At 36.4% G+C, this 13,679-nt stretch overlaps 1 protein-coding gene across 14 annotated transcripts in view; it reads left to right on the forward strand.

The window, feature by feature from the left end:
• wasf3b (WASP family member 3b) overlaps positions 1 to 13,679 on the forward strand; it is a 246,852-nt gene that overhangs the window by 167,187 nt on the left and 65,986 nt on the right. For 9 of the 14 annotated variants that reach the window (XR_011342254.1, XR_011342250.1, XR_011342249.1 and 6 more), the window contains one exon: positions 1,711 to 1,839. The exons of 4 other annotated variants lie outside the window; for them this stretch is intronic. The gene's annotated coding sequence lies outside the window, so the exon portion shown is untranslated. Of the gene's footprint in view, positions 1 to 1,695; positions 1,840 to 13,679 lie in introns of all 14 variants that reach the window. One more of the 14 variants, XR_011342246.1, reaches the window with a different exon arrangement.

The following is a 13,679-nucleotide window of genomic DNA, read 5'->3' on the forward strand; positions in this document are numbered from 1 at the left end:
CCAGGAAAACCTCTTGCAGGTGATGGTGAGAACTCCTTACAGACAGCACCAGGTCATTGGCACTGTAATAACATTGTACTAACTGCAACATTATTGATATTATTATATCTGGGCATTTAAAGATATACATATATCTTTTGGAGGTCCTGGAATAGTTTATGGTTAGGGTAGTAAAGGGATGTTCAAGAAATAGGTAGTTGTTGGAAAAAAATCTGTTCTTGAACCTAGAGGTGGAGAGTATCTTTTTCCTGAGAGAAACAGAAAAGAGATTGTGACCAGGATGATGGGGTTTTATGATGTTGGATGCCTTCTTGAGGCAGTGCCTCACTTAGATGTCTTCAATGATTGAATTGGGAAGACGAATGGGACATTAGCCTTTTTTTTTGTAAGGGTAATGGGTATTGAAGAAGGGAAAATTCAATTTACAATGTGTCAATAATAGCATACCTAGAGTACATACAGTTATGACCTCCATATTTGGGGAAAATATATTTGTATTGGACGTACTGGAGCAGGTTCATTAGATTGACTGCTGGGAAGAAGGGGATTATTGTATGAAGGATGAGTAGTCCTATACACCTTAGTAAAACCACAAATTGCTGGAGAAACTCAACTATGGGGTCTACAGATTTTTGTGATTTATTTTAGTCCGATATATCTGGAGTTTATAAAATTGAAAGATGGCATTGAACATTTTGGAAGGGATTGATAGCAGTAAGAGGATAAAGGAGGTAAAGACAACTAAGATACAAATGAATCGAGAAGTAGAGAATATTACAGTGAAGTATTTATATAAATATAATCTGATGTTCCATGACTAAAAATCCCTAGAATCCGTGCTGAAATTAAAGGGAGCCAATGTTGGAAATGTTGATTTTGGAGAAATGTGAGATTGTTTTTCATCTTTCCTTTACCACTCATCCAGTTTTCCAAAGGTATCTCCAATCCAGTTCTTCTTTACTTCAGTGATTGCTTCATATGTTAAAGTTGGAAAATGCTTTTTAATATTAATTGAGAACACCTTTAGCCAATGAATTGAAGATGCGACTCCCAGCAAACAAAATCATTTATTCATCCAACAGTCAATTGTAGAAGCAATTGTGAGAACCTGCAGCAATTTCTCCCAGTAAAAGTGGGTAACTTCTCCAGAGAATCCACTGACTGAATGATAGTTATATATAATTTTATGCCTAAAATCAGCCTCAATCACTCACATTAATTGACAGAGAAATTATCCTTTCATCTCAGTGTAACTGACTGAACAATTATCACCACCAGTAGCCTTAAAAAGGGTCTATAAAGTAGCAAAATTCCTCCTGAATCTCTGACAAATAAGCATGCTGACTAAATTTTAATCGCAAATAAGGCTTTTGCAAACCAGCCAAGAATAGATCATTAACCACATACCAGCAATCAAATTTAATATTTTCTTATTTGCAGAGGCCAGGGCTACTGTACATACTGCAGTCACTTCAAGTCTAGAGCCATATATCTGTCAAACTCATTGATTCAAGTCTGGATACTGAAATGCAGACTAGCAAATTTTTAAGAGCAGCAAATCTAGATTTCTATTCATTTTCAATTAAACTAGGACTGTTTCTGAATTGAAAAGAAATTTATTCTTAAACTAATTCACAGAAAAATATTATAAGATATCACAATATTCTCTGTACATGCAATAGTAAGGTGGTTTAGTGATTAACTTTCCAGAGAGAAGAAAGGAAGGTGATACCACTATGTGTGTGTAACAGACCTCAAGAAATCCTTATAACATTGATCAATGAGTCATAATGCATCACTGAAAAACCTGGATAGTATTAGACATCAGAGTTTCATTCAGTAAGTAAGATGATTATGTAAGGATATTTATTCATGACTTGTATTACCAATGTAATAAATATACAATTTCTAATTATATGGGAGAAATTACTAAGTACTGAAAGATCAACCAAAATCTCATTTTTTAAAAAATATTTTATTTTTGATTTTCAATGACACACAAATCCAAACAAACACCATTTCTTTCAACAGTAGAATGTAATATACAGAGTCTATTTTTCTCATACCCCTCTCTCCTCCCTCCCATATCCAAATACAACCAAGAAAAGATTATATAAATTAAACAAATAAAAAGAACCAAATATCGGTAAAGTCACAAACCCTTTCGGGAACTTAAGAAAAATCTAAAGAAACCTAAAATTAAAAAAGATAAGGAACAAAATACAAGAGAACATCATCCACTTCATTGATCTCAATCATTTCACTATTGGCACAGATTGTTGCATTTCCTTTATTCAGAAGGCGTTTAATTATATCTATGCACCAATGGTTGCAGATAGGGCTCCCACACCCTAATGAATGTGTCATATTTCCTCCTTAAATTGTACATGATTTTCTCCAGGGGAATACAACTCTGCAATTCCATATTCCATCATATATTTAGTTGGGAGTCGAACTTCGATGTGACCGCTATACACTTCTTGGCTACTGATAAGGCGACCTTCACAAACTGAATTTGGTATCTGGACAGTTTCAAACTCATGTCCATAATGTTTCCCAGAAGGTACAATTCTGGATCCTGTGGAAAATCCACTTTGGTAAATCTTTTTCAGTATGTCCCCCTGTTCCTCCCAGAAGGATCTCATCCTTGTACACTGCCAGGTTGAATGGGTAAAGGTTCCAATCTTCACACCACATCTAAAGCACATTTCTGAAATTTCTGATTAAGATTTATAGAATTTTTGTGGTGTGAGGTACAGTTGATGTAGGAAATTGTATTGCACCAACCTGTACCTGGCATTAATCACTGCTGTCATGCAGTCCAGACACAAGTCTGACCAGCACCACTCATGGATTGTTGTGCCCAAGTCCATCTCCCACCTTTCCCTCGAATTTGTAAGCCCAGCTTTGGGCCTTCACTTTGGAATAGAAGATATAACATAGAAATCAACTTACGCATATTCCCAATTAGAATCTTCATGTCACTATACACGGTCAGGGCCATAGACTGTCTCAAATGATCCCTTAAGAAAGATCTTAGTTGAAGATAGCTGAAGAAAGTTTATTAGACAAATCATATTTATTCCTTTGCTGTTCGAATGACATAAGCTTCCCTTGCTCATAACAATCCTTGATATACTTGATCCCCTTCCGGCACTAGGTGGCCAGGATCTTATTATCCAGGGCCATAGGTAGTAATTTGTTCTGGATCAAGGGCGCTTTAGGAGATATCCTCACTTTTATTCTGATACGTTGATTATTTTTTTTAACCATGTCTGAATTACATGTTTTAATATGGGGTTATCTGTTTTCTTCATATGAATAAAAACTTCTTCTATCTTTTCTCCTACCCTGTGTAGTCCCAACATCTCAAATCTTCACCTCTCAATTACAAACTGTCCCTGTCAAAAAGGTGTCGGGAAGTCAACATCTCCTAATCACCTATGTTCCAAATAACAAGGAGCCACGATGGGCTGAAATCAGGAGGGCAATGTGATAAAAATGTTTGTCTAGTGATATATTCCAGTTGGTTACTACCAAAGATGTGTGTGAATACTGTCTGCAGTTTCTGAGATTGATTTATGGTTAGGCCATTAAGATGTTGTTCTTCTTCACTCAATTTATCTTCCTCTCATTCCATCTTTAAGAAATAATCTGTCACCTGCCCTAACCTTCTCCCTTCTTCTGCAGTCTTCTATTTTCTTTCTTCTACTCCATTTCTATAGATTCTAAGGCGTCTCATGAAGGGATCCACAGATTCTGCAGCAGGTGGGCCAGGAGATGCTTCAAAATTTTGTTTGTCAGGTAATATACCTAGATACCCTGACAAAGGGATGAGATTTTCAGCACATTCTTCCTCATTTTGTCTGGTCACAGGCCAGAGATTCCCAAGATTCTCTGAGGGTGACTTCTTTTACAAAATGAGATTTGTTGGTGGAAAGAAAAAAGTTTGAAAACCACTGTTTTAACTGTACCTAATTGACACGTTGCGTCCATGGTTTCATAACTCCAAAAGAAATAGTCCAATGACAATTTTTCTCAAGCAAAATATTTCAGTAACTATTGGGTCTAGAGCAGTGATTCTAAACCTTCCCTTCCCACTCACATACCACCTTAAACAATCACAGAGCACTGATGGCATAGGGAACACTTAAAGTGGTATGTGAGTGGAAAGAAAAAGGTTGAGAACCACTGTTTCAGAGTATTTATGGTAACTTGTCATTACAAATGTTGGAGTGTCTATTTGGGATCCTGGTGTTGGGCATCAAAATAAGGCAATTTGCCCCACAGAAATGGCTGACAGAATTAGATTCTCAATGTGGTGTTCCTTGGAAAAGATAGGAACATTGGATCAGTTGTAAAACAATGTAATACAAGTTGGGCAGTAGTCAGAAGTAAATCAACATTTTCCCATCCCTTGATGAAGGGGTCAAGCCCAATACATCGGTTACATCTTTTTACCTTTGCTATATAAAGGACATTGCTTGACCTGCTGAGTTTCTCCAACTTTGTGTTTTTACATTGGATTAGTTATCCTGCAGTGGATTTATTGTGTTTGGTGGTGAAAGCATTGGTGGTAGTTTAAAAAGTTTCCCCCCCCCCATGACAGCCAAAGAATGTGATGATGTATGAAAATGGTGGCAAATTTCAAAGAGTGTATCTGCCTTCATTGAAAGGTGGTCCTGAGGTATGAAAAGGGGTCCGTATCTCCTGATGCAGCACCGTGTCCATTTATTTTTAAGTGAAGTGACTTGAAAATTTCTAAATTAATGGCACAAAAACAGTAAAACCCTTCATATCTGGCACTTAAGGGGATTAGTAAATGCTGAATAAGTGAATTTTCCGGTTGTTTGAGATTGTGTGTTGGATGGATTGGTGAACTAACAGAAAAGCATGACAATTTTAAATTCATATTTTTTACATTGTGTGAATTATTTTGAAGATTTATTGAATTCCAGATAACAGGGGTTTTATTGTATGTTGTTTTTAATACTATCTTTGTTAGTATTGTGTAGCCCAGTGTGATCTATCGTCTATAAAGTGAAAGCTCAGAGATAACTCCTACAGTAGTCAGAATATAGTTAACCATGCAACTGTTTCTAAATTAACAGATGGAAGCTTTTTGTAGCTGCAGATAGTGTCCATCATCAGTCAATTTTGTTTTTGCTTTTCCACATTATTGACCATCAAAATACTCCTGCATCATATCTATAACAGAACATTATTCTGAGTCATTTGAACTGTGCCTTTTCAAAAGCTCTGAAGACATCAGTGTTCTACATTTCATATTAGGTCACATCCAATTAAAATAAGTCAATACCATAATAATATCAGTAGTACAGCTTTCTATTTTAAAAGTAATTTTCTTTGTTATTGTAATCTGACTGCAGAGTTAAAAATTGGGAGGAAATGTTTAAATTATGCCCCAATGTTAATTCCAGTTAAATATCTAAGAAAGTGATTGTCTCCCTTTTACCTCCCCATCCTGCTGTAAAGATCAAGGCCAAATTTCCTTTTTAAAATCCACTCCCAAGGTTACAACAGAAGTGCTGAAAGTGGAAACAAACCGCTATGGCTGCCAAAGGAAACACGTTTGAACAGACCCTTTGAACATAGACTTAACATGAGACAGTAAATTGGACATCTGTGTGTTGGCCTGCTTTGTCCTCAAAGTCATTTCAAAACTTCAGAATGTGTAATTTGCTTGATTTCAACAAATTGAACAACAAAAGGCTCCAGACTAGGCATACAAAACCACACGCCATGTTCAGACCAATGGTAACTACTCTTTATATGTCCAAAGCTGACATGGTATTACAACTTCTACTAATTCCATGGTGGTAAATTCCTATAACAGATGGAAGGGAACAGAAACTAACATCCAAAATTTTGCTCTTTCATGATTTACAATGTAACTTTCTTTTTACAAATTACAAGCTTAAAAAAAACTTTGCACCATTATTTATTCAAATATAGCTTCATGTCATAGAATACAGAACAGAAGCTATAATAGAAATGGATTTGAAATACAAAAGCATGAAATAGAAAATGAAAAGAGAAAATAAGACTTCTCCTTGCAATTCCATTTCTACGTATATATCAGGTCTATTCTTGCATGTGCTGGGGCAAGGCATAATGTCTTCAGCTTTGCCAAAGTAATCTCATGTTAGAAGCATAATAATATTCCAGGGTGTGTATTTTACAACTAGAGCAAAGCAATGAGTTTGGTGCTGGATTACAGCCTGGCAAGACCAGTTTGCCGTATACAGCCTGCTCAATTTCCTCAGTCCTATAAAACCATGTTTTGAGAAAGTCAATGAGTTGAGCTGGGCCTGTAAATGGCAATTTCTTTTTGAGCAAACAGAATACTCTGTTTGGAGCCCGATAGATAAATGACAAACCAAGATCCATTTAAAGAGCATGAAACAAGCTACTGTTTTCAAACATCTAAGAAGAATAAGCCATAAAGCTATAATGAAATAAAATATGAATTTGTGAACATTGCCTATAGTAACTTGATCAGGAAAAATAGCATTATTAATTATAATCAAAGAAGGTCACACAGTGAAACATAGAGGCAGAACAAATTAAGAAAATGCTGGGAAATGCTATTTAAATACACATTTTGTTGTTCAATTTATGTACAAACAATATATTGTCTAAAATGCTATCATTAGGAATCTCTCATAACTATGAAGTCAACAATCTGAACGTGCTATTAATTCCAGGTTCAGGTTGGTGCAATACAATTTCCTATATCAACTGCACCTCACACCACAAAAATTACATAAATCTAAATCAGAAATTTCAGAAATGTGCTTTAGATGTGGTGTGGAGATAGGAACCTTTATCCATTCAACCTGGCTGAGAAGGGTGAGATCCTTCTGGGAAGAACAGTGGGATATCCTGAAAAAAAATTACGAAAGTGGATTTTCCACTAGATCTGAAATTGTACCTTCTAGGAAGCATTATGGATGTGAGTTTGAAACTGTCCAGATACCAAATTCAGTTTGAAGGTCACCTTGTCAGTAGCCAGGAAGTGTATAGCGATCACGTTGAAGTCCGACTCCCTACTAAATATATTTTGAAATATGGAAATTTAGAGTTGTGTTCCCCTGGAGCAAAATAACGTAATACTTGAGGAGGAAATATGACACATTCATTAGGGTGTGGCAGCCCTATCTGCAACCATTGGTGCATAGATATAATTAAACCCCTTCTGAATAAAGGATATGCAACAATCTGTGCCAATAGTGAAATTATTGAGATCAATGAAGTGGGTCATGGCACAGATGATGTTCTCTTGCATTTTGTTCCTTATCTTTTTTAATTTTAGGTTTCTTTGGGTTTTTCTTAAGTTCCCGTAAGGGTTTGTGACTTTACCGATATTTGGTTATTTCTATTTGTTTAATTTATATAATTTTTTCTTTGTTATATTAGGATATGGGAGGGAGGGGAGAGGGGTAGGAGAAAAATAGATTCTGTATGTAACATACTATTGTTGAAAGAAATGGTGTTTGGATTTGTGAGTCTTTGAAAATCAAAAACAAAATATTCAACAATCTGATCGTGCATGACATTAAGCTGAACTTCTGGTACAGCACCCATTGTTGGGAGTATTTTTGTTCATGCTCTGGTGGAGTGGTGGGGGGGAGGGGAAGCGGTAACAGCACACTGCTTCATAATTGGGATAATTGGGTCCAAAGTGCATGAGTGGAGTTGGCCATCAGTTTCAGGCTGTGAAGGATAGGGTCCAAGCTTGGCATAAAGTCTGTGCTAAGTTAATTCTGAACAGACCTACTTGAGTAAAAAAAAAAGTAGAAATTTTTATGTCAAGAGGAAAACCTTAAAATCAAATAAAGAGAAAAGAAAAGCAATTTAAAACACTGCATTGCGTTTCTGATCTGTCTCTTACACAGATGTTGCCTGAATATTTTCAGTCCTTATATAAAGAGTTGGAGGAGGTGTAAATGGGATGTGAGAGGGAGGATTGGTTGCGATTCTGATGATACCATGGAAATCCTATTTGCTCCATTTATACTGTCTTTGTGTGTATGGTTGGCCCGCCTCCCTGTTACCAAACCCTGTGACTCCTCCTCCTTGGAATTCCCTAATAAAGGTGGTTATGCCCAAGTCTCTCCTCCAGTATGGACCCTGGAATCGGGCCAGCAACATAAGCGAACGTGCAATCTTATGGGAATAATAGGTAACTTCCAGTCTTTTGGAGCTATCAATAGCATATCAATGATGGAAATAAAAACTCAAGATTAACTACGTATTCCAACACTGAGCAGCCTTCTCTACACAACATTCAAATTTATGGCCACATGTACCAAGCTGCAGTGAAAAGTTTGTTTTGCGAGTTTAATCATCCCAATTACATATAGCCTTTTACTATAATTTTGAGGAAGTGGGTCAAGGACATCATGTAATGGTTTTGGGTGATTTGTCTGTCATATTTGAGAAGCTAATGGCCTTAGGGGCTGCAAGGAATAAAAGTGTTCCTTGTAGCTATGCTACAAGTGTGATGCTGAAGTGAACGCGGGTGTTAGGTGTGGTAATGTTACTTAGTAGGTGAGAGATGAGGTTATGGCGTGTTGTGGAGTGGCTGATGCCTGGACGGCGATAGGTGGGATATTCATGTAAATAAATTGATAGAACTTTCTGCAGCACTGGGGCCTTGAATCCTGGCATTAACATCACTGTCTTCAGAAATGTTATCCCGCAAGCTCTTTATTCCCCCATTCTACCCTGCCTTGGATAGAGCACCTCATTCCTTCTTTCTAGCTCCAGCACCAAGGTCTTCAGTTGTCTTTGGAAAATATTTTAAATGTTATTAGATTATATTATACTTAAAATTCATGTTATTTTACAATTAAATCTGCCACCTGATTTAAAAGAGGGAAAGTGTCTCAGTATTGCTCATCTCTCTTTATAATTACTTTTGTAACCCGAGCTTCATTCTGATGAAACAAAGAATTGCTAGAGGAAATAATCAGTCAATATTACAAGTCAAAACCCTTTTTATCAAAGCTTAGCTAGAAAAGGAGAAATTACATATATAAAGGAAGAAAGAAGCTGGAGGATGGGCCCAGAAGCAATAGAGTACAGGTCAGAAGGCATGAGACAACACATCATATTCCTCTTGGACAGCTGTAAACCTAGCAATGAATACCAATTTTTGTAATTTCACCTTTGGGTCACTTCCCAGCTTATTTCCCCTTTGTAAAAAAATAATTTTTCACTTATTCAAGCTTAGTCATTTCTACCCAGAATCCAGCATCTGTAGCTTTTGTGTTTCTTTGTTCATCCTGGTGAATCTAGGATGTGGGATGAGTTTGGCCAAAGATTTATTGTCATAATGACTTAGCGCTTTTATTCCACATGCATTTTCAACATTAATTCAACCATTTACAGATAAATTAACAGTACTTGATGTAGCTTTTACAAATCAGCATTTTGGCTCAGGTTTTCGTACACCGAGTTTAAGCTGGAAATAAAACAGAGAGGTCAGTCTGTCCTGTACTATATCAATCTATATGTGCTCCTGTCATGCAATCCTGTCAGATCAGACTTCAGAAAACATTTGGTATTTCAAGAGAGGCAAAATATTACCTCAGCGAAAGATCTCTTAAAATGTTTACTTTTCAAGACAAGAATCCCCAAAACATTGTTGACAATAGGAAGTGCATTATAGTTTCTTCCTCTAAACATGGAATTAGAACATTAAAATAGTGTTAATTTAAACAAATACTTCAAGTCCTGCAGCACTTTTGCCTTGCATGACATCTTCCCTTTAAATCAGAAAGTAAATCCATCATCGTTAATAATATAGAACCGATGGTATCATTTCAAAATCATTGGATCAAGATGCGTAATGAGTGTGCCCTGTGCAGAAAACCATAGGATTCCCACCAAATAGGAGGTGCTCTTTCATTTCTAATTTCTGTGATCACCTCACTCCCCTGACCTTCCTGTTTTTCAAGTGTAGACCACCTCAAAATGTATAACCATTAGCTAGTAGGTAATGTTCAGACACTTCAAATACAATATCAAAATGATTTACTATTTTATCACTAGACTATCGTCTTGTCAAGCTTGGAGTTTTGTAGTATTTAGGTTATTTTAAACGAAGTTCTCTTCAATAATTTTGCATGCTATTTAAAGTATATACCTCTGCAGGACAGCAGGTACTTGATTATCAAGCACATTAAATCCATGGGTGCTTTTCAAGAATTTGAAATATATTACAATTCCTAATTTTCTAATATAAATTCTTTAATACTTATTTATATCCCCTTTATGATTGCAAAATATTTTGGATGCAGTCTAAATAATTCCGACCATCTAGCAGGACTTCAGATTTATCAGATTCAGGTTTTCATACAGTATCCTAAATATCAGATTAGCCAAACATTTCATTACTCGATTCTTAATCATTTAGAGGAAATTGCACATGGGTGGTTTTGGTGGTCACGTTCTTTGCTCCTTGATGTATGCATTACTCTTCTAAAAATGCACTCATTTTAGTCTCTACAATTAATGACAATAAACATTTGCACATGTATTGTATTTTAATAGAGTAAAGCATTCCATTGGCACTCCGCAGAAGTGTTATTTAATAGATTTGACTTATTGATGTAGTGAAACAGAAAGAGACAGAGATTCACAGGAATGATGAAGAAATTCTGCAGAGATTATAGATGAAGGTTGGGGGTGAGAGTTTCAACAGCAAGTGTCCTGACCCAGATGCCAACTCCCCTGATAGGTACATAGCAACAGAGAAAGATGACCATTCAACCCTGTCACATCCATGTGGGCCAAAAAAGGAGTTGTTTAGTTTAATTCCATATTCTAGATTTCAGGCATTTACAGGTACTTGTAGACTATGTCTCGTTCAAGTTTAATCCAGATACTTTTTAAATGTGCTGAGATTTCCAGCTTCCATGAGCCTATCAAGTTTAGACACCCTCTCCTCATTGGGGGGAGGGGTGGAAATTTCTCTTTCCACCAATTAAGTCGAGAGGTATGTGCTTTGGTCATACACACAGCTGCAGGAAGAGAGCTTTGATACTTTCTTAACTGACTTAAAATTAAAAACAAGAACATGCAATTTTGGATGGCTGCAAAATTCAACGATCCATGATCAAATTGTGTTTGGAATTAAAGAAAAAGAACTGCACACTTAAAGGTTTGTGCTGCTGATGTTCATGTTTCATTTGTGTTGAAATTTAAATTGAAAGAATACTGTAGTAATGTGTCGCATTTGATTAAACATCTGAAGGAAAGGGGATGTTGTTATAGAACGCTACCACCAGGAGTCTGAGGAATGTTGCATCTTGGGTAGATTCAAGATGGATGCCTCCACATGAGATTTGGCATGTGTATGTTCTGTCCTTAGTATTGGTTGTTTAGTTAATAAATCTAGTTGTTTTAAAATGAACCCAAGTTTCTTTATTGTAATAAATGAAACATCACACTTGCTATCAATCATAGTCATTGTACGCAGCTATCCAATCAATAAATATTAGCTAATACCCTCTACTTTCTCCACAAAAGGCAATTTGTAAATCTAACCTCACTTTCTTTTGGATTCTATGGGCTTTCATGTTGTTTTTAAAACATTTTTCACACTGTGAACCATAGCAACCAAAATATGTACAAATGTATCTCATTAAATTTACACAGTGGTCTTTTCTCCCCTCTTTTCCTCCCTTTCTCTCCCTCCCCTCTACCCACCCCCTTCCAAAACTCATAAATATTCAACATATTCTTCTTTGGTTTGGCTTCACAGACGAAGATTTATGGAGGGGTAATGTCCACGTCAGCTGCATGCTCGTTTGTGGCTGACAAGTCCGATGCAGGACAGGCAGACACGGTTGCAGCGGTTGCAAGGGAAAGTTGGTTGGTTGGGGTTGGGTGTTGGGTTTTTCCTCCTTTGTGTTTTGTCAGTGAGGTAGGCTCTGCGGTCTTCTTCAAAGGAGGTTGCTGCCCGCCGAACTGTGAGGCGCCAAGATGCACGGTTTGAGGCGATATCAGCCCACTGGCGGTGGTCAATGTGGCAGGCACCAAGAGATTTCTTTAGGCAGTCCTTGTACCTCTTCTTTGGTGCACCTCTGTCACGGTGGCCAGTGGAGAGCTCGCCATATAACACGATCTTGGGAAGGCAATGGTCCTCCATTCTGGAGACGTGACCTACCCAGCACAGTTGGATCTTCAACAGCGTGGATTCGATGCTGTCGGCCTCTGCCATCTTGAGTACTTCGATGTTGGAGATGAAGTCGCTCCAATGAATGTTGAGGATGGAGCGGAGACAAAACCATAAAACAATATTTTCACACAAAGGAAAATAAACAAGAAAAATGTGTCATCTATTTATTACACACTGAATCTAGTCGTTTTGTATTCTTATCATTTTCATTCTCATTTTAGGGGATGGAGGTCATAGGCAAGCTCTCTCTAATATGTTCTATGTTTGGTTCCAAATTTTGTTCAAATAATGTGACTTTATTTTTTAAATTGTATGTTATTTTTTCCAATGGAATACATTCATTCATTTCTATGTACCATTGCTGTACTCACAGGGTCTCTTCTGATTTCCAAGTTGACATTATACATTTTTTTTGCTACAGTTGAGGGTATCATAATAAATCTTTTTTGTGCTTCATCCAGTTTGAGGCCTAATTCTTTACTTCTTATATTACTTAGAAGAAAGATCTCTGGATTTTTTGGTATGTTGCTTTTTGTGATTTTATTTAATACCTGATTTAGATCTTCCCAAAACTTTTTCACTTTCTCCCATGCCCAAATTGCATGTACTGTTGTTCCTGTTTCCTTCTTACAGCGGAAACATTTTTCTGATAATGTTGGATCCCAGTTATTTAACTTTTGGGACATGATATATAGCCCATGTAACCAATTATACTGTATCATGCATAACCTTGTCTTTATTGTATTCTTCATAGTTCCAGAACATAACTTTTCCTATACTTCATTTTTTATCTTTATGTTTAGATCCTTTTCCCACTTCTGCTTAGGTTTATAGTTTATTTCATTTTCCTTAACTTCAGCTTAATGTACATGTTGGTTATAAATCTTTTGATTATCATTGTGTCTGTAATCACATATTCAAAGCTGCTTCCTTCGGGTAATCTCAAGCTGTTTCCCAATTTATCCTTTAAATAAGCTTTCAATTGATGATATGCACACATTGTACCATGAGTTATTCCATATTTATATATCAACTATTCAAATGTTAATAAATTATTTCCCAAAAAACAGTTTTCTATTCTTTTGATTCCTTTTCTCTTCCATTCTCTAAAGGAAAGGTTGTCTATTGTAAAAGTGATTAGCGGATTTTGCGTCAATAGTAATTTTGGTATTTGATCATTCATTTTTTTCCTTTCTAAGTGGATCTTCTTCCATGTATTAAGTACTGGTGAGTTTTTATATTGCACCAGCTTTTCATAAAGTATATGTTCCCTTAACTTTTCCCCTATTTTATCTAGTTCTATCTTAGTCCAGTCTGGTCTGGTAAAAATCTGATAAATACCTCAATTGTGCAGCTCTATAATAATTTCTAAAATTTAGTAACTGTAAATGACCTTGATTATACCTCTGTTAATTTATCTAACACTACCCTTGGATTCCTCCTTTTCCACAAGAATTTCCTTATTATT

Source organism: Narcine bancroftii, chromosome 7 (genome assembly GCF_036971445.1).
Source record: "Narcine bancroftii isolate sNarBan1 chromosome 7, sNarBan1.hap1, whole genome shotgun sequence".
Taxonomy (NCBI): domain Eukaryota; kingdom Metazoa; phylum Chordata; class Chondrichthyes; order Torpediniformes; family Narcinidae; genus Narcine; species Narcine bancroftii.